Raw genomic sequence first — 27,140 nt, forward strand, 5'->3', positions numbered from 1 at the left:
TATTTGTTAATAATAATAAAATAACAACCTATCAAATTTTACCCCAAAAGAAAGAAAATCTGAATCATATTTATGTACTAAAGAAATTAAGTTTATAGGTATACATAAATTTCCCACAAAGAAAGTTATAGGCACAGATGTATTCTCTGGTAAATTCTAAGAAACAATTAAGGAATAGGGTAATCTTACACAAAATATTTCAAAAAGAGGCTTCACTGTCTGATACCAAAATCAGATAAAAAATTTATAGTCAAAAACCTATCAAAGACCAATAGCCTCAAGAATATAGGTTTAGAGAGAAGAGTCAAGATGGAGGAGAAGTAGCAGGCTGAGACTACTTCAGGTAGCAGGAGATCAGCTAGATAGCTTATCTAAAGATTGCAAACACCTACAAATCCAATGGGAGAGCTAAGAGAAGAAGAACAGCAATTCTAGAAACAGAAAATCAACCACTTTCTGAAAGGTAGGACTGGCGGAGAAGTGAATCCAAAGCGACGGGAGGATAGACCACAGGGGGAGGAGCCGGCTCCCGGCAAGCGGCAGAGCAATGGAGCACAAAATCAGGACTTTTAAAAGTCTGCTCCATGGAGGGACATCACTCCAGAGGCTAAACCAGGGTGAAGCCCACGCGGGGTCAGTGTGACCTCAGGTCCTGCAGGGTCACAGAAGGATCGGGGGTGTCTGAGTGTTGCAGGGCTTACAGGTATTAGAACGGGGAAGCCGGCTACAGAGACAGAGCCGAGGAGTGACTCTCAGCTCAGGGTTACCTTGAACCAGTCGCAGGCTTGGTCAGCTTGGAGCACGGCCGGAGGCCAGGGTGACGGGAGTAATTGGGTGCTGTTCTCTGAGGGCGCACTGAGGAGTGGGGCCCCGGGCTCTCGGCTCCTCCGGGCCAGAGACTGGGAGGCCGCCATCTTCATTCCCGTCCTCCGGAACTCTACGGAAAGCGCTCAGGGAATAAAAGCTCCCGAAATCCTGAGCGGATTACTCAGCCCGGCCCCTGGTAAGGGCGGTGCAACTCTGCCGGGGGCAAAGACACTTGAGAATCACTACAACAGGCCCCTCCCCCAGAAGATCAACAAGAAATCCAGCCAGGACCAAGTTCACCTACCAAGGAGTGCAGTTTCAATACCAAGGAGAGCAGCGGAATTCCAGAGGAGGAGAAGGCAAAGCACGGAACTCATGGCTTTCTCCCCATGATTCTTTAGCCTTGCGGTTAATTTAATTTTTTTTCTTTTTCAATTTTTTTCTCTTCTTCTGCTATTTTTTTAACTTTTAACCTTTTCTTTTTTAATGCTTTTTAGCTAGTTTATCTAATATATATATATATTTTTCCTTTTTTATATTTTTTCTTTATTCGTTTTCTTCTTTTAATTGTTTCATTTTTTTTTTCTTTCTGAACCTCTTTTTATCCCCTTTCTCCCCCCTCATGACTTGGGATCTCTTCTGATTTGGTTAAAGCATATTTTCCTGGGGTTGTTGACACACTTTTAGTATTTACTTGCTCCTTCATATACTCTTATCTGGACAAAATGATAAGGCAGAAAAATTCACCACAAAAAAAAGAACAAGAGGAAGTACCAAAGGCTAGGGACCTAATCGATACAGACATTGGTAATATATCAGATCTAGAGTTCAGAATGACGATTCTCAAGGTTCTAGCCGGGCTCGAAAAAGGCATGGAAGATATTAGAGAAACCCTCTCGGGAGATATAAAAGCCCTTTCTGGAGAAATAAAAGAATTAAAATCTAATCAAGTTGAAAACAAAAAAGCTATTAATGAGGTGCAATCAAAAATGGAGGCTCTCACTGCTAGGATAAATGAGGCAGAAGAAAGAATTAGCGATATAGAAGACCAAATGACAGAGAATAAAGAAGCTGAGCAAAAGAGGGGCAAACAGCTACTGGACCACGAGGGGAGAATTTGAGAGATAAGTGACACCATAAGACGAAACAACATTAGAATAATTGGGATTCAAGAGGAAGAAGAAAGAGAGAGGGGAGCAGAAGGTATATTGGAGAGAATTATTGGAGAGAATTTCCCCAATATGGCAAAGGGAACAAGCATCAAAATCCAGGAGGTGCAGAGAACCTCCCTCAAAATCAATAAGACTAGGTCCACACCCCGTCACCTAATAGTAAAATTTACAAGTCTTAGTGACAAAGAGAAAATCCTGAAAGCAGCCTGGGAAAAGAAGTCTGTAACATACAATGGTAAAAATATTAGATTGGCAGCAAACTTACCCACAGAGACCTGCCAGGCCAGAAAGAGCTGGCATGATATATTCAGAGCACTAAACGAAAAAAACATGAAGCCAAGAATACTATATCCAGCTAGGCTATCATTGAAAATAGAAGGAGAGATTAAAAGCTTCCAGGACAAACAAAAACTGAAAGAATTTGCAAACACCAAACCAGCTCTACAGGAAATATTGAAAGGGGTCCTCTAAGCAAAGAGAGAGCCTAAAAGTAGTAGATCAGAAAGGAACAGAGTCAATATACAATAACAGTCACCTTACAGGCAATGCAATGGCACTAAATTCATATCTCTCAATAGTTACCCTGAATGTTAATGGGCTAAATGCCCCAATCAAAAGACACAGGGTATCAGAATGGATAAAAAAACAAAACCCATCTATATGTTGCCTACAAGAAACTCATTTTAAACCCGAAGACACCTTCAGATTTAAAGTGAGGGGGTGGAAAAGAATTTACCATGCTAATGGACATCAGAAGAAAGCAGGAGTGGCAATCCTTCTATCAGATCAATTAGATTTTAAGCCAAAGACTATAATAAGAGATGAGGAAGGACACTATATCATACTCAAAGGGTCTGTCCAACAAGAAGATCTAACAATTTTAAATATCTATGCCCCATCGCTTCTCGGCCTTTTGGCTAAGATCAAGTGTAGTATCTGTTCTTATCAGTTAAATATCTATGCCCCTAACATGGGAGCAGCCAACTATAGAAACCAATTAATAACAAAATCAAAGAAACACATCAACAATAATACAATAATAGTAGGGGACTTTAACACTCCCCTCACTGAAATGGACAGATCATCCAAGCAAAAGATCAACAAGGAAATAAAGGCCTTAAATGACACACTGGACCAGATGGACATCACAGATATATTCAGAACATTTCATCCCAAAGCCACAGAATACACATTCTTCTCTAGTGCACATGGAACATTCTCCAGAATAGATTACATCCTCAGTCCTAAATCAGGTCTCAACCAGTATCAAAAGATTGGGATCATTCCCTGCATATTTTCAGACCACAACGCTCTGAAGCTAGAACTCAATCACAATAGGAAATTTGGAAAGAACCCAAATACATGGCGACTAAACAGCATCCTTCTAAAGAATGAATGGGTCAACCAGGAAATTAAAGAAGAATTGAAAAAATTCATGGAAACAAATGATAATGAAAATACAACAGTTCAAAATCTGTGGGACACAACAAAGGCAGTCCTGACAGGAAAATATATATTGGTACAAGCCTTTCTCAAGAACAAGAAAGGTCTCAGGTACACAAACTAACCCTACACCTAAAGGAGCTGGAGAAAGAACAAGAAAGAAACCCTAAGCCCAACAGGAGATGGGAAATCATAAAGAACAGAGCAGAAATCAATGAAATAGAAACCAAAAAAAAAAAAAAACAACAACAATAGAACAAATCAACAAAACTAGGAGCTGGTTCTTTGAAAGAATTAATAATATTGATAAACCCCTGGCCAGACTTATCCAAAAGAAAAGAGAAAAGACCCAAATAAATAAAATCATGAATGAAAGAGGAGAGATCACAACTAACACCAAAGAAATACAGACAATTATAAGAACATACTATGAGCAACTCTATGCCAACAAATTTGACAATCTGGAAGAAATGGATGCATTCCTAGAGACATATAAACTACCACAACTGAACCAGGAAGAAATAGAAAGCCTGAACAGACCCATAACCAGTCAGGAGATTGAAACAGTCATCAAAAATCTCCAAACAAACAAAAGCCCAGGGCCAGATGGCATCCTGGGGGAATTCTACCAAACATTTAAAGAAGAACTAATTCATATTCTCCCGAAACTGTTCCAAAAAATAGAAATGGAAGGAAAACTTCCCAACTCATTTTATGAGGCCAGCATCACCTTGATCCCAAAACCAGACAAGGATCCCATCAAAAAAGAGAATTACAGACCAATATCCTTGATGAACACAGATGCAAAAATTCTCACCAAAATACTAGCCAATAGGATTCAACAGTACATTAAAAGGATTATTCACCACGACCAAGTGGGATTTATTCCAGGGCTGCAAGGTTGGTTCAACATCCGAAATTCAATCAATGTGATACAACACATTAATAAAAGAAAGAACTAGAACCATAGGATACTCTCCATAGATGCTGAAAAAGCATTTGACAAAGTACAGCATCCCTTCCTGATCAAAACTCTTCAAAGTGTAGGGATAGAGGGCACATACCTCAATATTATCAAAGCCATCTATGAAAAACCCACTGCAAAAATCATTCTCAATGGAGAAAAACTGAAAGCTTTTCCGCTAAGGTCAGGAACATGGCAGGGATGTCCATTATCACCACTGCTATTCAACATAGTACTAGAAGTCCTAGCCTCAGCAATCAGACAACAAAAGGAAATTAAAGGCATCCAAATTGGCAAAGAAGAAGTCAAACTACCACTCTTCGCAGATGATATGATACTATATGTGGAAAACCCAAAAGACTCCACTCCAAAACTGCTAGAACTTGTACAGGAATTCATTAAAGTGTCAGGATATAAAATCAATGCACAGAAATCAGTTGCATTTCTCTACACCAATGACAGGACAGAAGAAAGAGAAATTAAGGAGTCAATCCCATTTACAATTGCACCCAAAACTATAAGATACCTAGGAATAAACCTAACCAAAGAGACTAAGAATCTATACACAGAAAACTATAAATTACTCATGAAAGAAATTGGGGAAGACACAAAGAAATGGAAAATGTTCCATGCTCCTGGATTGGAAGAATAAATATTGTGAAAATGTCTATGCTACCTAAAGCAATCTACACATTTAATGCAATTCCTATCAAAGTACCGTCCATTTTTTTCCAAAGAAATGGAACAAATAATCCTAAAACTTGTATAGAACAAGAAAAGACCTCGAATAGCCAAAGGAATATTGGAAAAGAAAGCCAAAGTTGGTGGCATCACAATTCCGGACTTCAAGCTCTATTACAAAGCTGTCATCATCAAGACAGCATGGTACTGGCACAAAAACAGACTCAGAGATCAATGGAACAGAATAGAGAGCCCAGAAATAGACCCTCAACTCTATGGTCAACTAATCTTCAACAAAGCAGGAAAGAAAGTCCAATGGAAAAAAGACAGCCTCTTCAATAAATGGTGTTGGGAAAATTGGACAGCCACATGCAGAAAAATGAAATTGGATCATTTCCTTACACCACACATGAAAAAAAGACTCAAAATGGATGAAAGACCTCAATATCAGACAGGAATCCATCAAAATCCTTGAGGAGAACACAGGCAGCAACCTCTTCGACCTCAGCTGCAGCAACATCTTCCTAGGAACATTGCCAAAGGCAAGGGAAGCAAGGGCAAAAATGAACTATTGGGATTTCATGAAGATCAAGAGCTTTTGTGCAGCAAAGGAAACAGTTCACAAAACCAAAAGACACCTGACAGAATGGGAGAAGATATTTGCAAACGACATATCAGATAAAGGGCTAGTGTCCAGAATCTATAAAGAACTTAGCAAACTCAACATCCAAAGAACAAATAATCCAATCAAGAAATGGGCAGAAGACATGAACAGACATTTCTGCAAAGAAGACATCCAGATGGCCAACAGACACATGAAAAAGTGCTCCATATCACTCGGCATCAGGGAAATACAAATCAAAACCACAATGAGATATCACCTCACACCAGTCAGAATGGCTAAAATTAACAAGTCAGGAAAAGACAGATGCTGGCGAGGATGCGGAGAAAGGGGAACCCTCCTGCACTGTTGGTGGGAATGCAAGCTGGTGCAACCACTCTGGAAAACAGCATGGAGGTTCCTCAAAATGTTGAAAATAGAACTATCCTATGACCCAGCAATTGCACTACTGGGTATTTACCCTAAAGATACAAACGTAGTGATCCAAAGGGGCACGTGCACCCGAATGTTTATAGCAGCAATGTCTACAATAGCCAAACTATGGAAAGAACCTAGATGTCCATCAACAGATGAATGGATAAAGAGGATGTGGTATATATACACAATGGAATACTATGCAGCCATCAAAAGAAATGAAATCTTGCCATTTGCGACGACGTGGATGGAACTAGAGGGTATCATGCTCAGCGAAATAAGTCAATCGGAGAAAGACAACTGTCATATGATCTCCCTGATATGAGGGAGAAGAGATGCAACATGGGGGGCTAAGGGGGTAGGAAAAGAGTAAATGAAACAAGATGGGATTGGGAGGGAGACAAACCATAAGTGACTCTTAATCTCACAAAACAAACTGAGGGTTGCTGGGGGGAGGGGGGTTGGGAGGGTGGGGTTATGGACATTGAGTAGGGTATGTGCTATGGTGAGTGCTGTGAAGTGTGTAAACCTGGCAATTCACAGACCTGTACCCCTGGGGTTAAAAATATATTATATGTTTATAAAAATAAAATAAAATAAAATAATATATATATATCCTATATAAACTTTTCTTTTTTTTCACTGCAAGAGGTTGCGGTGGAGAGGTTATACTCTTGTGTTCTGAGCCTCAAGAAAGAGGCCCTAATGGAACTCACAGGGGAATCCATGTACCCTGGATGAGTCAGTCCTCTCTGCCATTAAGACATTGGGATAGGGAAGACTGGTGGTGCCCCTTTCCTGATGCTAGTTGTCCTAAAACTTTCCTTCCCACCAAAGTATATAGCAATGAAGATACAGGAATTTTTCTTGATATAGTAGTAGGAAACGTGTGCATATGGCTATATGGTTCATACAAAATTTTACAGCTGCTCTCTTTTTTTAATTATTCCAAAGCTCTTCAAATAGCCATTATTAAGAAATGGAATCAGGCTTAGGGAAGTTATTTTTGCCAAAGTTATTTAGTTAGCAAATGTCATTTTCCAAACTTTTACAAGACCCCCTCCCACCTGTGCCTTTCATCTGCATTTAAAAGGCACTCCTTATACACTATGGAGTATTATGCCTCCATCAGAAAGGATGAATACCCAACTTTTGTAGCAACGTGGATGGTACTGGAAGAGATTATGCTAAGTGAAATAAGTCAAGCAGAGAGTCAAGTCTCATATGGTTTCACTTATTTGTGGAGCATAACAAATAACAAGGAGGCCATAGGGAGGTGGAGAGGAGAAGGGAGATGAGGGAAATTGGAAGGGGAGATGAACCATGAGAGACTATGGACTCTGAAAAACAATCTGAGGGTTTTGAAGGTGCGCGGGGTGGGAGGTTGGGGGAGCCAGGTGGTGGGTATTATGGAGGGCACATATGGCATGGAGCACTGGGTATGGTGCATAAACAATGAATTCTGTTATGCTGAAAAGAAATTAATAAAAAAATAAAAATTAAAATAAAAAATAAAAGGCACTCCTTTCCAATTCATAAGAGTGCTAGAAACTCATAGCTTCTTAGAGGTAGAAAGAATCTTAGGGGCCACCCCTCCATATTTGTACCCTGTACAGTAATCCCTGACACTGTGTTCATGTGTATCCATCCTGCTTTATTTGAATATCCCAGCAATAGGCACTTTATTCTTTCCTCGGGCTGCCCCATTCATTATTAATGGATCTAATTATTATTGCCTCCATACAAATGTCTGGTACAATGCACAGTGAATGTGCATTGATAACCCAATTCCTAAGTGTTAGTGACAGTGCCATCATTTCTGAGAGTATTTTAATTAAAAAAAAAAAAAAAGCTTCCAGAGCACAAAATACTTTAACATAGCAAAATATATAGAGGAGTAGTAGCAGGCATCAGTAGACTAATAAGGGTTATGTTAGGGTCCTACTGCCCTCTGGAGCCTCTCAGTCCTTAATACATAAGGAACTCCTAGTCTGTCTTCTGACCTCATCCCCAGCACCTTCTCCTACCACCCTATCTTAGTTACACACTCATCATGGTGGAAAGTAGTAACAGAAATTATTACCATACCTATTAAGGTAAGGGCCACTTAAGAACCTAGAAATGTACCTGGGAACTAGTGAGAAACTAGCATTCCCCATCCTACTAAAGTGTTAGAAAATGGGCAGCACCAAAAAAAAAAGTATGCCTTGTTAGAAGCCTTGAAATAAGAAATGCTGAAAAATTGCGTGGTAGTGTACTCATTTAGTCCTTCATCAAATGTTTATTAAGCACTTAATTAGTGCCACATGTTAAATATGGTATTGAGGATGTAATGATGAGCAAAACCAGTCATGCCTCTGTGGTTGTAGAGTACACAGTCTAGAAGGGAGACCAGATACTCATTTTAAAAATTAGAAGCAAATGTGAAATTATACCTGAGGTTTGTAGTCTCAAAAAGTGATTTTTGCATGTTGAGAAGATTCAGGCTAAGTGGAAGAAATCTGAGGATTTGATTTGTCTGATATATGAAGAAGACTAGAAGCATATTATGAAAAAAGTGGAGGGCAGGGGTATGGGAAAGTTTTTCCTTCCATAAAGGTAGCAGCATGTTCAAGGGCCTCATATAGATTCATGGTGGCTGCCTGTAATCACATTATGACAGGGATTCTGAGTCATGTCTTTATCAAGTCCTATTTCCTCCTTCTCCTGTGCTCAGTCTCTAACTCAGTTCTAATGTTTGGTTACTCTACTTTCCTCCTTTGTCTTGGGAACCAAGAAAGGCTATGTCCTATTAATGCTAGAAAGTACTTTGAGATACACTTTCCTCTTGTGCATTAACAGTGGAAGTGTCCATTAATGGCATTTACCCTGGCACATGGTTCTGCCTTGAGTAAATTCTAGAGCTATTTCTTCTTTTTCAGCTCTTAAAAACAATTTCATATGAACTGGTGCTTTGCAAATCCACGCCCAATTTAGGCAAATCCATACATTTGCTTTAGAAATTTGAAAGGAAACCCTTCCATTTATCAACATCTCTGCTGCTTTTCAGTTTCATTAAAGGAGAACAAAAACAAACCTACAGAATAAATGAAAAACACCTATCTTGACACTATTCAATATTAACTTCAAGACCTTCAGGTTTTTAAGTTCTGGGAAATCGGGCCACAGAACTTCATTTCACATATCGCATGCTACCCAAGAAAATGAAATATTTAGAAGCAAGAGATTGCTGGAGGCATGAAAAATACCAGTGTTTGCAAAAACTTATAATAGTAAAATATTTACAGTCTTCCCAAATGGAATATTAATAAAAGTATCAGCAGGTAGAGCTTTGGGGTCAGATCTGAGTCATATTGGCTGTTCCATGATTTTTGACACATGGGAGAAATTACCAAGAATGATGCCAATTTTTACTTATGGTTTATGTAAACCTTTGGGCAAGTTTGAAGAAGTATTTTAAATGAATACTGGCATACGTTCATTCTATTTATTTTAAAGGCATTGAACTTCCCAACTGATGAAAAAATATACCCTTCTAAGCTATAGAGTAACTCAGATGTCTGTACTTAAAAGGCAAAAGGAAGATCAGTAAGATTGGCTACAAATAAAAGATATATATGGAGTCTTTCCACAAGCATGTAAACTGTTAATGAATCTCTAGTGCCTGATGCAGAGTAAGATAAAATCCAACCTGGATGCATAGCAGAGGAATATGCTAGTTCTGTTGAGTGCCTAATATGTGCCTATTTGCTGCCTATTTTGTACATATTAGGCTCTTTAATATTCACAAAGAAACTTCATACAGCCAATGCCAGCCTTGATTACAAAGGAGGAAATTGAAGGCCGATAGGATAAGTCACTTGCAAAACATGCACATCGGAGATTTGAACTGATGTCTGTCTGACTTAGAGATGCCTTCTCTGTTTTCTACAGCCTAGAAGTATTGATGAAAGGACAACTAATTCTCTGTACTTTTTCTGTTCCCTAGCTCAACACCCACAGGAGACCTTTGCTTTGGAAATTTTTCAGCAACCATTTTTTAGATTATTGGAGACTTGAAGGGTCCAACTCTTCTGTCATAACTCTCAGCAAAGCGCAATATGTTTGATGTAATGTCTCTGCCCCCAATTTGAAATAGTTTTCTTTCTTCTAGATGTGTTGACCCAGATTCCAACAAACACTCTCTCCTGATTTCAAATCAGGTATTACCTCCTCATAATCTATCACTTTTGGTACAGACATCTTGTGGTCTAGAGTATGAGGGACTCTTAAGAGTGTCTGGAGGAGGATTTAATGGTCCCTTCGCATGGTCTCTTTTTAAATGTCTGGGTGGAAATGGAAGGTCATAGAGCTTGTGACTCAGTAGTGGTCACACAGCTGGTGAGTGGCTGAACCAGGACTTTAATTCAGGTCTTTCTGACTTTAATCTCTTATTCCTTTTTGCCAACTCCTAATAATAGGAATCACTCTTATACTTTCTTGTATTTTCCTAAGTATTTGGCATAGTAGGCTTGATTACATGGCATCTATCTAAATAAATAACATTTTGGGGGGCGCCTGGATGGTTCAGTTGGTTGGGCATCTGACTTCAGCTCAGGTCATGATCTCGGGGTCCTGGGGTTGAGCCCCACCTCAGGCTCCCTGCTCAGTACAGAGTCTGCTTGTCCCTCTCCCTCTGCCCCTTCCCCTCTCCCCCCTAAATAAATAAATAAAATCTTAAAATAAATAAAGTAAAATAGCTCCGGTCATTGAGCCACAGCCAAGGACTCAGGATCCTCCTCCTTGAGCTCCTTTACTTCCCAACAAATCTATCCCCTCCCTCCCTCTCCCACTACTGTCTTCTGTAGGCCATTTCCACAGAGGAAAAGGAATCCTATTATATTTCCGCTATCCAGAATCTCCACTCTTTTTTTTTTAAGATTTTATTTATTTATTTGACAGACAGAGATCACAAGTAGGCAGAGAGAGAGGAGGAAGCAGGCTCCCCGCTGAACAGAGAACCCCACATGGGGCTCGATCCCAGGACCCTGGGATCATGACCTGAGCTGAAGGCAGGGGCTTTAACCCACTGAGCCACCCAGGCACCCCACAGAATCTCTACTCTTTTGACCCTTTTGCTGATGCAAGGAAAGGTGATTATCTGCTTCCTCCAGTCGCTGAGGATTATATCCATATAAGAATTCAAATTCAACAGAGAAATGGCAGGAAGACCCTTACCATTGTCCAGGGGACTGCTCAGTTATGATAAAAAGAAACCATTAAGGGTGTTTAAGAACAAATTTGCCTGCAGTGACACTGTAATTGAGCCTCCAGAATATGGAGAAATAATTCAGCTACAGGATGACCAGCGCAAGAACATATGCCGGTTCCTCATAGAGACTGGACTGGCTAAGGACGACCAGCTGAAGGCTCATGGGTTTTAAGTGGCTTTGGCTCACTGAAGCTTAAGTGAGGATCTCCTTGCAATCAGTAGAATTTCCCTTCTGTCCCTTATCACAAGCTTAAAAACCTCACAGCTTGTATAATGTAACCATCTGAGGTCTGCTTTTAACTTGGACTAGTGTAACTCCTTCATACAACAAACTGAAAAGAGCCATAAAAAATAAAAATAAAATAAATAGCATTTTAAAAAAGCTTTTGAATTATTAACTGACTTTCAAAATAGTAAGCAGGCTTAAATCATTTAGAAGGAATAGGGGAAGAAAATAGCAAGTACAAAGACCCAAATAGGTATGAGGGAATAGTGTGCACAAGAAATGTTCCTTTTGAAGACTTCATTTGTACCTTAATTTACAGCATTCATCATACTCTGCTATACGTTTATAATAATGAGTCTATCTTCTCAACTAGGTTGTCAGCATGTTCCATGTTTCATTTCTGCATAATCCAAGTGGCCAGGACAAAGAGACTTTCTCACTGTGCTTACTGCAGGGGTTGGAATTATAGATGTATGCCAAAGCAGGGCAGTGAACACTACCCTCTCCTGAAGCTGGGCGGTACTGTAGGCGTATGAGTTTTTGAGTTAAGGAGATTCTCCTTTATCTAGATGTGTGCCTTAGTTGCTCAGCTGTGAAATGGAGCTAATAATACTTTGCTTGCTGAGTGGTTGAGAGAACTCAGAGAGAAATGAAACACTTAGCTAGGTTGCCCATCATAAACTTGAATGAAACAAATTTCAGGGGTCCCTATCATGCCCTCTTTTCTTGCTCCTCAAAGCAAAGGCTTGAGGAGTCTGGCTCTCACTGAGCCAAACTGTCCTCTCTCAGCATCCCATGCAGGGACTGCAAGCCTGCATTCCCTATAATTATTTTTCATCTCCCAATTGGCTACTACATTTGACTCCAAGAATAGAGCCATTTTGAAGTGTTTCTCCCCTGCCCCATCATCTGTGCTCTGTTTGACTCTTATCTAATATGGATGGGGATGTTTCATGCCTTCACCTTAGCTGCTACTCTCTTAAGTCAAACAGGCTGCTTTCTTTCCAGGTCCCCACTAGAGCAATTCACTCCCAATTCATACCTGAGGGTGCCTTTATTGTTCTCTTTAAATAAACTCATTCTGTTCTCCAAGCAGCCATTTCTTTTGAACTCTATCAACCCCACAAAATGAGACTAGAGGCTGCTGGCAAGACAGTACATTTCTTTTGCAGAAATTGAAATAACTTTATACATTGATAACTGGTGGCTGCTCCAGGAGACTCATTTATAATCAGAGCTACATAATCCTTTCTTCTTTGCAAAGAAAGGAAATTCGATATGTTTATGGTTCTAGATCTTTCATAATACTAAACATTTTATCTATATTACCTTCTCAACTGTTATGCTGAGTCACATACACATATGCATATACATATTACAAACGTAATATATACATATATGTTACATATATATACAACCATATATATATATATATATATGGGTATTTATATTTTATATATTCACATATGTATCCTGGTCCGCCATGTCTTCCAGTACAAAATGGAGGCCAAGTATGAACTCCCTCATTTCTCCTCATGCAATTCCAGATGTAGGCTGTATGCAGGAATGAGATGGAACCTATGAGGAAGTGAAAGTGTCACTATAAAATAAAATCTATTTAGTCTTAGGCAATATACTTAATTTTTTCAGCTTGACTTCCTTATATGTACCATAAATAGCCTAAATTATATGATCTCTGAAACCTTTTCTAGTCTTAAGATTCCATGATTTTATAGGTTTTTAGATTATGTAAAGTTATGTAAGAATATATAAAAATGATTCTCTCTATAATCCCACATGACTGTGAGCTCCTAGAAGTCAGGTACTTTTTCTTCTTCATTTTTCTGTATCTAATACCTAGAGTAATGTCCTGTACATACAAAGTCTTTAACACATATTTGTTAAATAAATAAAAAATATAATATTCTATTACTCATAATTTATATGTTTAATATAGTTATTATAGCCAATAAATACTCATTATGCCTTTAATATTATCAAGTTCTATAAGTTAGTGGGACTTTGGAGGAAAGATATGCTATCTGCCCTTAAGAACAACATATTCTGGCAGCAAAAATAATAGAAAAACAAATACACACACAGAGTATAGAATATTGTCATGTATGAGGTTGCTATGATGTAGGAGAACGATTATGAGCTTTGGAATCAGAACAATGCGGGTTCGAATCTAGACACTGGTATTTAGCTACTCTGTCAGCTTGGAAGGCTCACTTGGCTTTTCTGTATGCTTCTTTTACAAAATTAGAGATTATACTTCTGTTTCAGAAACGTTATGAGGATTATACTGTATGATACATGCTAACCACTCACATCGCAGGTGCGCAGAAATCCTATCATTATTAATATCACTACCAACGCACACGCAGTTGGGAAAAAGTCTAGTCTGAACAAGTGAGGAATAGCTTTTCAGATGAGTAGATCTTGAGCTGATTCTTGAAAGGTAAGAAGAAATAAGGCAGGAAAGAGCAGATCATTAATCCAGGGCAGAGGAAAGAGCACATGCATTTTGGGAGGTTGTGGGTGTTGGTGGCAGGTAGTTCTGTTCGGCTCCAGCAAAGTGAAAGTTCCTTGCAGGAATCTTTACGAGAGCAGACGGAGGCCGGAGTGAGCTCAGAGGCTCCTCTGCCTGCGTCTTCTTTCTTCCTTCTGTACTTACCGGGCAGAGGCCTCCGCAGTGATTTCCTGACCTAACAACCAAGAGTACTTTCATTTGGAGAAAAACATAAGGTCATATTCTTTTTACACATATATTTTCAGACTTTGGAAACTATTGTTGGTAAGGGGAAAACAAAGCTATTAGTGAGTGCTATGTTCTGTGTGGTTTTCCCTTTAGAGCTACATGAGAGCTAATTGGGGAGAAATCTTTTCCTTAAAGTAGTGTTGTCTACTTCGAGCACTGCAACCCTGTACTTGCAGACAGCACTAATTGCTAGTGGTTATCTCCCTCTACATAGCCCTTGTCTTTGTTGTCCTTTTGTTCTATCAGTTGGGTGGTGCAGTACTTAATTCCACCTGTCAGGCTACTAATGCATGGGACTAAGTATTTGAGAAGTTAGTTCTAATATATTACATGTGGGACAAAGTAATCTTTGAAACAATCCAAGCCTCTTCCTCCTCCTTCCCTTATAGCAATGCTGGGTCTTATTCCTTACATGATGCCAGATGTGGGGAAGGAGTAGGTAGGGAAGGCTCTTCTCTAAACACCTTGCTCTTGAAGGTTTACCAGAAGGCAGCTGATGAAGAAGGGAAAGCATGTTTATGTAACAGTGATGCCTTTACATGCACGATCTATTCATTCCTCCTAACTTCCCTTCAAGGTGTGCATTCTAATCCTCATTCAACAAAGAGAGAACTGAGGGTCAGAGAGACTAAGCAGTATGTCCATGGTCACAAGGCTAGTGGTAGGACTGGTATTCAGACACAGGCTGTCTAACTCGACAGCTGATACTCTTTTCATTATCACAGTACTCTCTCCTTTCCCTGGCTGTTCATAACGTACTGTATTTCATCAATTACAAGACACATTTTTTGTTTTTGTTTTTGTTTTTATTTTTAATGTTATGAGCCTATCTGAAAAGGACATATAGTATGCTGTAGTTGCTATTAGCAAAAGAGAGTTAGATGTCATTGCCTGTGTGTGCACAAACTTGGGTGTTGTTCTTAAAGCACAATTTAATGATGGCAGTCTACTTGATGTTTTTACCACAAGTCACTTAAGGAACATTTAGTGAAAGGATGGGTCTTAGTTGTTTTCTGAAAACCTTCCCTCATACCATTGCTACCATTATGACATGTAGAAAGAGAGTCTGGAGCTTGGGAGAAAATCTCAAAGAAAATATTAGAGCACTTTTCAGAAATGTTGCATCACCAACGCCCTTGATTGCACAAGAATATTGTACAGAAAAGCGGTAATTACAAAGATTCTTAGACCAAAATTACTGAGAATAGTCAAACTGGTTGTGCTCATATTGCTACTATATTTTTGCTTGTATTACTAAGTTCCTTTATTTTCTTATTTTGTAAATTGCTATATGCTAAAAATCTATGTTTGAAACAGACCCCACATGGTCCTCGGATTCATTCATGAGTTTGCTGTCTCACTTTAGCCAGATGTGTTTCCCATAACAAGTCTGGCTATGACAAAACTAGCCACCATGTTTTTGACATCCTATTGTCTTCCAGTGGTGTGCTGCAGCATAAATTGTATGCTTTAATCCTAACAACAATCTTGTCAAGTAGTTATTATCTTCCTGATTTTACAGAAGAGGAAATTAGAATTAAAAAGGTTATATAATTTGCCCACATTCATACAGCTAGGAAGCGATGGGATTTTTAACCCAGGGTTTTCAGACTTAACGATCCTGCTGTTAAAAATCACATTCTATTATATTTCAAAAAATTTCTGGACATGACCCTTGAGGTACAGCACTTTGCAGAGCACATGCAAGTACTAGTCATTTTCTGGCCAATTAAATAACAAATTTCTGTTTTGCCCATTGGAGCAAGAAGGCAAGAGTAGCCAGAGCAACAGTGAGTGATTAAGACCCCCAGCTTTTTTACAGCATAGGGGGATCGGGCAGACTTTGGAGTCAAACATACCTAGGTTTGAATCTCTAATATGCCACTCATGGACCGCAAGAACTTGGCAAGTCAAGTAGCCTCTCAGAGTCTCATTTTTATGTAAAAGGGGTATGATAATCACAAGTCAGCAGGGTTTTTGATTGCCTTAGAGGAAATGATGAATGTGATTTTTGTCCACTTAGCACACTGACTAGCGCAAAGTCACCATAGGGAGACAGTTCTCTTTTCCCTTTTCGTAGAATTAGTTTTGGGCTGAGTATCTCAATCTAATTTTAGTCTTAGTCCTTTTTATTTAAGAAAGTTAAACTGGCTAAGGAAAATTATTTTCTATTTCATCTGCTCCCAAACTGGGTGGCACATGTAATCTTTTATTTATTCAATACATATTCATTCAGCACAGTGATAGGCCATACAGTGGGCCAGGCATCAATATAAAAAGAAAAAAAAAAGCAAGAGTTTGGCATCAAGGTGTTTTGTGAGAACCCTGGCTCCTTCACACGTTATACTTGTGGACAATCATCAGCTCATTATCCTGAACCTCACCTTGTTTACGTGAAGTGAATAATAGTGTCGTTTCTCCAGGGCAGCTGTAAGGATTGGGAGAGTTAATGTTTTCCACTAAGAAGGAGTTAGTGTAATAGCTAGTTCCTCTGACCTTGACAGCCTTGGGTAGAATTGAGCCACTAGCCAGAATCAAATTAGTTGCACTAGTTGCAAACCAACCGATCAAATGATGGCAAATGCTTAACATTGGGCTCTCTGGTCCAGGGGGACGGCGGGGAGGGAATCTCTGGTGTGGTGGTTGATGATTTCCATGGTGTAAATCTTTCAGGCAGCTCCAGTGCACCACTCACTGATGGCTGTTTCTCTTGCCTGACCTTGAGAGCATGCAGGCCCCTCCCTTGATTTCCCATGTAAGGTAGCATAGTCCCAGGTTCCAGGGATTTGAGAGTGGAGATCTTTAGGGGCCATTTTTTTTTTGCCTACCACAACTGGAAGCCATTTACTATGTTTTCTGTGCATTAACTTATCCTCTCAGCAACACCACTATATGCAGACTCTTATCCCCACTTTGCAGATGAGGAAACTGTGGCTCAGAGAGGTGAACTTGCCAAAAGTGACCTAGCCAGCCAGCATTTGACAGGTTTGAGCTGAAGTCATTTAATTCCCGAGTCTGTGTTCTTATCCATCTCCCTCTGTTGTCTCCACTGTCAAGGATTCAGTAAACCAGCTCCCTGGTTTAGTAGAGAATTTCCATGGAAACAGGTGATTGCTGTAGTGGTGGTGGTGGTGGAAGACGATTTATTCTGAGGTGCATGGTGTGATTTAGAATGGATGCTAAAAAGCAAAAATTGACTCGAGGGGCATATCTGGTCAGTAGTGACATCCCCCCTTACCACCCAGTAATTAGAGTAAATCCACTAAGACTGTTTCTAGGCTTTTGCTAGGGTGATTTCATGAAGCTTTGTCCACCACAGTCACCCACAGAAAAACAAATGTAAAAAAAAAAAAAATCAGTGGAAATTAAATGAATTCTCTCCAAATAACTTTATTAGAACTTGAAGCTGTCTTACAGAGCAATAAATATAGGGAAAATAGAGTAAATTCCACCTTCAATCTCAGCCAGATTTTTTGTCAACTTGGGGAGAAAGGAAAGCTTAAAAAACATGCTTTATAAAGCCATTTTCTGAAAAATAACCCAGACACTCCTTAAGAAAATAGGTTAACTGTGTTTCCATGAGAATGGTCCATGATGTTAAGATTCTATGGCCAACAGGAAAAAGTGACCATGACCAAGAGCACAAAATGAATGTAGCTGTAGAGACATCTTGTTTCATGATCACATCTTATGCTAATTGTTCCTTTACATTTCAGACCTCACCCCCTTTATTGTATTTTGAGGACAGGAACCAACTTATTTAATTTGAATCCATATCATTTAGCCCAGTGTTTAACAGGAAGTATGTGCTTCATCAGTGTTGGTAGAATGCCACTGAATATTACATTATCCGGGTGGAGTGGTTCCTCAACGTAAGCTGTGGACTGGTAGATCTAAAATCACCAGAGGAGATCTGAAAAATGTAGGTTGCCTATAGTTCTCATAGAGGTTCTCAAGTATAAATCTACAAGGAAGCCCAGATGCTTGTATTTTTTATAAAGCCATGCAAGGGATTCTGAAATGCACACAAATTTTAGAACCAATGGTTATTCCTATACACAAATCCATAGGCAGCATGCTAGACTCACATTTGACCAAAGTCACATTTAAGTTAATAACCCCTGTGAAAAAGCACAGGAAGAATTTCTTTCCTTCATTATGGGCCTCCTAGGTGCCCCAAACTGGGCCAGGGGAAGTCAGGGATACCAGAATGATGATCCCTATCTCTCAAACATAAAATTATTCTGGAAAACTAAAGCTATCTGTACAACTCAAATCTGTCTGTCTTAGGAAACTTGTAAATTGTAGGTAATAATTAGTAAATCCACTAAGTTATAAATTATAGGTAATAATTTGTGTTAAAGATGGTGGTTGGAAAGGGTTGATTTGGCTCAAAGACAAACTTTTAAAAAGATTTTTTTTATTAACATATAACGTATTATTAGCCCCAGGGGTACAGGTCTGTGAATCACCAGGTTTACACACTTCACAGCACTAACAATAGCACATACCCTCCCCAGTGTCCATAACCCCACCACCCTCTCCCAGGACAGTGCAAACTTATGGCAGGAATGGAAGATTAGTGGCAGTTACCATTGAAGGTGGTGCTGCGTGACCCGACCCCAGTCAGCCCTGTGTATGCTGAGCAGCTGTGTTCTTGCTGTAGACTCTGAGGCATGAGCAGCAGCATGAGTGCCACTCACATGATTTGGCTGGTATACTTTTAGCAGGAGCAAAACTAGAGTCCTTGCCTTTTTTTTTTTTTTTAAGATTTTATTTATTTGGCTGAGAGAGAGAGAGTGAGAGAGGGAACACAACAGGGGGAGTGGGAAAGGGAGAAGCAGGCTTCCTGCTGAGCAGGGAGTCTGATGTGGGGCTCCATTCCAGGACCCCGGGATCATGACCTGAGCCAAAGGCAGATGCCTGACTAATGAGCCACCCAGGTGGGTGACAGGAATGTGACCACAAAGCTAGTGCAGAAAATGGGGGAAACTAGAGCAAAAAAAAAAACTTGATCACAGAGAGAGCTGATTTATGGCTCTCATAAGAAACACCCCACCAATAATTCTTAAATACCTACAACACAGAAATATTGTTGTCTTTTGAGTTCTGTTCTTACTCATAGTATGGCTAGAAAAACCTTGGTTACAATTAAACAACGAGAATAACAAATAAGTATTTACAAAAGGATAATAAACACAATACTAAGTGACATGATGTAGTTTCTAAAGTCAATATGAGTTTATGTCCAGAAGATATGGACAGAAATAAAAATAATGAGAACCAGATAAAAAAAAAAAAAAAGGTAGACAAGGAAAAGGCAATGAAAGACCCAGGACTGCCTTATTAACAAGTGAACAAGTATCCAATACCTTAGTGCCTAGTCGGAAATCCATCTTGTAAGTCAACACTATCCATAAAATATGACTCAATAAATGGCCTGAGCTGTGAACATGAGGGCAAAAGGGACAGTGTTTCCCCCACTTAGCCTGCAGCATTTCCTTCCCTTCTGCGTCTTGTAGGCACCAGTGTCCTTATGCGTTGGCGATGCCATTAAAATAAGAAAACATCCCTGTTTTATTTTTCAACAGAGTACACAATGCTAGTTGATATTTTACTAATAATTCATTATTTTCAACTGTCTGAAATAGTGCCCTACACAAAAGTAAGCTCTGTGAGGGAAAGGACCTTTCTTGTTCACCACTCTATTCTCAATGCCTTTTGTAAACCCGACTCGTCAACTATTAGTTGGTGAAGAAATGACTGAGTGAAAAATATGAGTAGACATAGATGATTAAGCAGGAAATTCTGAGTTTCTTTTGAACATTGTCTGGGGGGGATAGTTTATCGAGGATAAATCCTAGAAAGAATAGTGTGGCTGGTCATATAAGATATATACTTACTGTTTTCACACCAAACAGAAAATGACTCTTCACACCGAAATAGAATATAAAATCTCTCAGCTTCAAACAACATACTAGTCAGTGGAGTCTAGGCTAAATGTGGTAAAAATAAACTTCACAGTTTAGCCACTTAACACAATAACAAATAACTTGTTTTTCATATCACAGTCCCTTGAGTGGTTCTCTGTGGGTTGTGACTTGGGGATCTAAGCTCTTTCTATCTGCGGCTCCACCATCTTGAAATCTTTCTTTTCAAGGCTTTAAAATGTGGATAGACAGAGCAGGGAAGCTATGTGTGACATGTCATGGCCAGGACTTGAAGTGATGTACATGGCTTCCAGCCATATTCCATTTGCATGGTGTCGGTGAGTTGTAAGAGGTCTGCACATTGTAGTCATCTTGTGTGCCAAGGAGGAAGATTAAGTGGTTTGGTGCACACATGGCATTGTCTCATGTTTTATTTCCAACACTGAGTTTAAAAATAAGAAGGATAGTGGTATTTCTAGCCATAGCTGACAGGTATAGAAAATACAGATGGGAAATAAAATAGTTCAAAGAAACCCTTTGATAATAAGCGTGAACTGTGGGGTGCCTGGGTGGCTGAGTTGGTTAAGTGTTCAATTCTTGATTTCAGCTCAGGTCATGATCTCAGGGTCTTGAGTTCAAGTCCAAAGTTGAGCTCTGCGCTTAGCAGGGAGTTTGCTCAAGATTCTCTCTCTCTGCACCCCTGCCCTCCCCAAGTGGATGTGTGCTCACTCTTTCAAATCAATAAATAACATCTTTAAAAATAAATAAATAAATGTGGACTGGTTAAAAGAATAATAAAAATCCTTTGATAAAGATCCAATAGTCAGATATTAGTTAACTCGATCACTGGGTATATATGAAATTGTTACTTTGTACCACTGTTTCCACTCTCCAGAAAGGAGGAAGAAAGAGCCATTATGAAGTAAGATGAGTGCTTTGATAGAGAAATACGACATGTTGAAAAGCTATATTTTAAAATAATAATTACTGATATTTTAAGCAGTACAAGCACCTTATAGATATTATCGTATTTATTTTTTACAGTGCTAAGACATAGACACTGTTACTGTTGTTTTATGGCTGGGTAAACTACGGCTTAGAGAAGACAGCAACTTGCTCAAGGTCACACAGTAATTAATGCGCTTTGCATAATAGAATAAGCAATGATTAGCCCTGGTAATGAAAGTTTTTCAAAATAAGAGCTGGATGGTTTTATCCCAGAATAAAAATAATTTAAACTTTCAGACTAGGGGTGCCTGGGTGGCTCAGTGGGTTAAGCCTCTGCCTTCAGCTCAGGTCTCAGGGTCCTGGGATCAAGCCCCACATCGGGCTCTCTGCTCAGCAGGGAGCCTGCTTCCCCCTCTCTCTCTGCCTTCCTCTCTGCCTACTTGTGATCTCTGTCAAATAAATAAATAAAATCTTAAAAAAAAAAACCTCTCAGGAGAAAACCCACATGAGACAAACAATCAGACGATTCCATGACATGACAACACAGAGGTTCTCACCAGGTCCTTAATGAAGAACTAGAGAGCACAGCAGAACCCTTTGTATATCCTCTCAGTCCGCTGCACTGAAAAACAAAACTCCCAGAATTCCCATTCTAGAGTATGGGTGCTACCTTTTTAAACAAGTCTTTTTGTTTTTTGTAGTCACAACTTAAAGAAATTTCAGTCTCTGCAAAACTCCTCTCTCTATCCCTCTCTTTCTCTCTCTTCCTCCCTCTAATTTATCTTATTACCCCTCACCCACCCTCCCTTCCTAGAAAGAGAAGTGAAACAAAGCAGAGCAAAGCAGGTGTTCCCTCTGAAATCTGTCCCTTATGCTAGAATGTGCTGTGCCCTGGCAATGTGGTTACACAGCCACATAAACGAATAAGAAAATATTTGTGAATGCATACAGTCCCATTGCAAGTAAATAAGAAATTTTATGCTCAGCTCAAGTAATTTATTATTTTAGTGATTGATGTGGGAATTAGTAAACAATGTAATTTATATTTATGATATCCCTAATATAAAAATGTTATCTTTCCATGGTAAAAAAGAAAAAAAAAAAAGCTAGAGTTCTGCCTTTCTTTAGTATGACCTGCCTTCCCACCTTTCCAGCTCCTTTGCCAGAATTTAAATTCCTAGGCAATGTAAGTTTCCCACTGAGGCAAAAAAAAAAAAAAAAAAAAAAAGATTCGATAATTGCTCTGCAAATTAGAGAAGCCCAGCTAGGATAGGATACTCAACTTGGATATTTTCCATTGCAATAATGTGGAAATAACCAATTTAATGAGAATGGTACAATGAGGCGGGGTAACAATTTCATCCTTGAGCCAAAATCTCATTTTTCTCTCTGTGGGATGGATTAAAGAGGTGGATTGAGCAAGGAGCTCACCTAGCAAACCCACTGTTTGTGCAGATGTAAGTGGCACGCAGCTGGCTTTAACTGCTGTGATTTGCTTACCCATATGTGGTCGTACATGAATTAAAGAGGAGCTAAAACTGGGGAGTGGGAAATGCAATTTTTAGCATAGCCTCACTGTCAGCAATGGGAATTGCTTTTCTAACACTGAGATTATGCTTGATGAAAACATTCTTCGACATGCTCAACATTGCCTTGGGATAAATTCTTCCGGAAACCATGGAAGGCTTCCTCATCATTTTGCAGTTTTATTGTGTACTTTCTGGAATGTTATGAAGCTTGTGTACCATCCTCTGCTGTTTTCTGAGTGGCATAACCAGGGGGTTCACAAGTAAGAAACTGAGATCTTTTAACTCAAATTAAATACTTCTTTGAGCATGTGTTAAGCATTGGGGACACAAGAACAATTAAACAAAAAAAAAAAAAAAAACAGAGAGAGAGAGAGTATAATGGGCAAAGCCTAAGTTTTAGTCAGGCAAAACGAAGCCAGCTGTGGGATTATAGGGAATTTATTTAAATTCTCTTGGGCTCAGTTTCCCTCTATGCAAAATGGGAATAACACTTTTTTGCATCATGTTATAACGATAAGTAATGCATGCAGCGTATGAAACAGAGTAGACACTACGGTATGGAGCAGTTATAGGTATGGGCCAGGAACTCAAGAAGGGGATAAAATTAGGGGAGAATCTGGGAGCACAGGGTGATGTAGGAGGAGGAGAGTGTGATTTTATTACTACTACAGAGACCTGGGTGGAAAAATAGGTCTCACTGAGGATATCAGCTGTGAGGGTGAAAGCCACACTAGTAGCCAAAAGGAGCTCATTCAGTAAGGTTGGTGGGAAGAGACAGGAAGATGAATTGGTTGTACGCTTATGATTTGTCCATTTTTCTCCATGTCTATTTCTATGAAATTGTACTTAAAAATGCCCACGATTTTTTTATAGACTAATTCATGATCTTTATTGGAAGATGTTAAAAAGGACTTAAAATGCATGTGTGTGTGTGTGTGTGTGTGTGTGTGTATACACCCCAGACTTCTGGATCAACTTCCAAAGCCAGGCACACAGCATGTATTTGGGGATCTGTTTTGTAAATGTAGTTTTTTTTTTTTCTTTTTTTCACATGAAGCCTGACATCTTACCTAAGCTGAGCTGGCTAAATTCTGATCCCTGCTTTACAGGAGCTGATGGCAGAAGGTGGGGAGGGGTTGTTGTGAATGGATCACAGTCTGCTTCTCTGGAATCTAGACATATCACAGCTTGTCCTGAAGGCAGTCAGAATACACAATGACATGCTTTGACAAACAAACTAACAACAAACTTGAATCATATTTGGACTCTCAGGTGAAATCAACTAAACACAAAAATGATTTTCTCAAAATTGTTTTGTTTAATTTTTACATATTATATATTAAACCCAGCATTTGGATCCAGATTAAAGTTTGGAACAAATGGAACGGTTTGTACATAAAATATGGTTATGAAACCATTTTAACATTTTGCATAATAAAGTAAGACACAACATAATGCTATGAATGGTATAAAAAATTCAATCTCATAAAATACAGGATTGAATAGTTGTCTTACAACTGAAAAACCATCATTTTTATTTGGTCTGAGCACAAAGTGCAAACATACAGATTATGATAATTATTCTATACACAAACACCAGACTGAGAAAAATCCCACATGATTCTGAGGCTGTCACTTTCAAGCATGTGAATAATAATCAGTGCCAAATAAGTGTTTTCTTTAAAAGGCTAAATAATATCATGGCTAATCTAAACCAAAGCTATTAGTTTTAGAAAGGTCTAACCTGGCTTGGGCAGAGAATGGGAGCCATTGTGTAACATCTTTGCTCAGGTTATTTTCATTCTGCAATTTATGTGGGCATCTTTTTTTTTATGTGGAATGTTATTAGCAAATACAAAGGATGGTATCTTTTATCTAACCTAGTATGTGATTGCAAAAAGAAAGACAAGAATAAAGAAACATGAATGGCCAAAAAAGCCAGCAGAGCCAAAGGCCGTAGTAAAGAGAAGTGATGGGGCCCTGGTGACAATAGGTGTGTAGACCCTGCCATGATTGATTTTTTATGATTTTTTTCTATTTAATATAAGGCATTAAAAAAACCTGAATTAAGAATAGATGTGAGCACCCTAGTGCGTCATAAGCATAAAGCCTATTTCAACTTTGGGCTGCAACTGTTTTATATAACCCTGTACAGCAATGTTTCTGACCCATTGTCACAATGACTCATAGAGGATAATGTTTATATGTCTGACATTCTGAGCCTATACAGATTTTTTTTCATGGAACTGTAAAAGCTTTTGTGAGGAAGTACAATAAACAGCTCCAGAGAAATCTTTTCTTTTCAATGAAGCACTCATAAAAAATATTTATTGTCAGCATGTGAATAATAAAATCAGTACCAAATAAGTATTTACTTTAAAGGCTAAATAATATCATGTCTGAAGTTATTAATTCTCGAAAGGCCTTTTTTTCCCTCAGGCTTCTGTTCCACAGGTATTATTAAGAGGAACAATTTTCTATCATTTCAGGATCAGCACATAATTTATTTTGTTAAAATTATGATGAATAATAGGATTTGATTTTCTTTTTAAAAGATTTTATTTATTTGAGAGACAGAGAGTGGGTGGGGGGTGGAGCAGAGTGGGAGGGAGAGGGACAAACAGACTGTGTGCTGAGCGTGGAGCCCGACACAGGGCTGGATCCCAGGACCCTGAGAGAATGACCTGAGCCAAAACCATGAGTCCAATGCTTAACTGCTTAACCAACTGAGACACCGCGGTGGTCCAGAATTTTTGACTTTCAGCTCATGTTATGTAGTACTCATTTTTTTTTTCGTGGTATTAGCTCAGTCTAGTTGCCTTTGATTTGGTAACATTCACATGTTTTTGTGAATTTAGTTACAGAAGGGTCCTGCATACCTCCCTCACTGATACCCATCAGAGAACAGGTGGGTAAGAATGCAATTGGTTGAGCTGTGTTGCATAGATAGGAGGGTTGTGGGTTATGGGCTGTCTCCCACTCAGCAAAGCATAACAGAATACACACTGTTGTGAAATTATTAGAGATAATCTGGAATGTATCCCCATGGGTTTTTCCAGTAAATCCTTCACATATATTTGACCTTAAAAATCACTGAAAATACAAGAAATACATACCCGATATAAAGTCTATAACAACAGCACTCTAACATTGCCTCTGTGGTATGTCCGAAACTACAAAACTATTGCAAGTTCCAAGGAGAATTGATACTTTTGTTAATTCAGTCCTGCTTACAGAAGTTTTGTAAGGGGTGAGCAGGACACTAACGTGGGGTAAATGTTCATGAGTCACATTGGGGTTCCCAAGCTAAATAACTGTGAGTGGTCATTTTATTTGTTATTGTTATGTTAATCACTATACAGTACATCATTAGTTTTTGATGTAGTGTTCCAAGAGTCACTGTTTACGTATAACACCCAGTGATCCATGCAATCTGTGCCCTTCTTAATACCCACCACCGGGCTCATCCATCCCCCCACTCCTCTTCCCTCTAAAACTCTGTTTGTTTTTCCAAGCTTTCTTTCTTTCTTTCTTTCTTTCTTTCTTTCTTTATTTATTTATTTATGTAAAAGAGAGAGAGTGTGTGTGTGTGGGTACAAGTTGGGGAGGGACAAAGGAAGAGAATCTTCAAGCAGACTCCCTGCTAAGCCTGGAGCCTGAGGCTGGGCTCAATCCCAGGACCCATGAGGTCATGAAATGAGCCAAAACCAAGAGTCAGTCACTTCACCAACTGAGCCACCCAGGTGCCCCATGATTTCTTAAGAAGATTAAATGAAATACTATGTTGGGTGCTTATCCCAGTGCCTGGAGAAAAATTAATAATGTAAGAAATAGTAGCTGAACTTAATTGGTTGATGAAAGCAAATGATCATGTAGGAGAAGATAGTAAAAGACAATTTGCCACAAGAATGTAAGTTTAAGCAATAATGTCATTTAAAAGGATTGCTTTTTGTAGTTTTACTTTCCTGGATTCTGATAGAAGAGAACAGGATAGGACAGTGGGAAAAAGTGAATCAACAATGATATCTCAGGTTTGGACTCACTTCGGTCTCTTCCAAGTGGGGAGCTGTGAAGTATGAACAATCCAATAGTCTTGGTTTCCACTTGGGGCAGTGGAGGAAGTCTTTGCTACCAGCCCAGTCACTGAGTTGTTGGCCATGATGTAATGATCTAAAGGAGATGGGACTGGGCTGGGGAGCATTGCTGCCTAGTAGAGGGCAGTTCTCCTGAGAAGGAGGCAATACCTGAAGCCAGTGGGTTGCGGTGTACCAGCCAGTGAAGGAGATAGGAGCAGAGCACCAACAACAATGTCCCTCTGACTCCCATCCTTCCTCAGTGGGGACTACTCAGGAGCAGAGAAGCCTTCTGCAAGGAGTATATGGCCCAGGTGTA

At 39.3% G+C, this 27,140-nt stretch overlaps 2 pseudogenes; both read left to right on the plus strand.

Annotated features, from left to right (window-relative positions):
- The first annotated feature begins 2,876 nt into the window (after positions 1-2,876).
- On the plus strand, positions 2,877-2,978 carry LOC116865442 (annotated as a pseudogene).
- Positions 2,979-10,438: 7,460 nt separating this feature from the next.
- Positions 10,439-11,526, plus strand: LOC116865254 (annotated as a pseudogene).
- The last annotated feature ends 15,614 nt before the right edge of the window (positions 11,527-27,140 follow it).

Source organism: Lontra canadensis, unplaced genomic scaffold, assembly GCF_010015895.1.
Source record: "Lontra canadensis isolate GAN:19392208 unplaced genomic scaffold, GSC_riverotter_1.0 scaffold7, whole genome shotgun sequence".
Lineage (NCBI taxonomy): Eukaryota > Metazoa > Chordata > Mammalia > Carnivora > Mustelidae > Lontra > Lontra canadensis.